Source organism: Propithecus coquereli, unplaced genomic scaffold (genome assembly GCF_000956105.1).
Source record: "Propithecus coquereli isolate 6110/MARCELLA unplaced genomic scaffold, Pcoq_1.0 Scaffold52, whole genome shotgun sequence".
NCBI classification, from domain to species: domain Eukaryota; kingdom Metazoa; phylum Chordata; class Mammalia; order Primates; family Indriidae; genus Propithecus; species Propithecus coquereli.
Genome location: NW_012151063.1, coordinates 22,311 through 22,839, shown reverse-complemented (window position 1 = coordinate 22,839; position 529 = coordinate 22,311).

Genomic DNA, 529 nt, shown 5'->3' with positions numbered 1-529 from the left:
CAGGGCTGTGAGCTGAGCTCTGCCTGCCTGGCCCTGCCCTCACCTGGGGGTCCCACCATGTCTTCAGGGGAAGCCGAGGCAGAGTCTGCGTGTTGAACTGTGTGTCTCGCCTGGGCATGGAAGGAGGGAGGGAGGAAGGAGGGAAGGAAGGAAGGAAGGAGGGAGGGAGGGAGGAAGGAAGGAGGGAAGGAAAAAGGAGGGAGGGAAGGAAGGATGGGAGGAAGGAAGGAGGAAAGGAAGGAGGGAAGGAGGGAAGGTAGGAAGGAGGGAAGGAGGAAGGAAGGAGGGAAGGAAGGAAGGAAAAAGGAGGGAGGGAAGTCGGGAAGTCCTAGGAGGAGGAAAGTAGGGATGGAGGGAAGGAGGGAAGGAAGGAAGGAAGGAGAGAAGGTAGGAAGGAAGGAAGGAGGGAGGAAGGAAGGAAGGAAGGAAGGAAAAAGGAGGGAGGGAAGTCGGGAAGTCCTAAGGTACGTTTGGACAGCCGGCTGGTGTGAGACTTCTCTTGCTACCGTGAATCTCATCAAATCTGCAT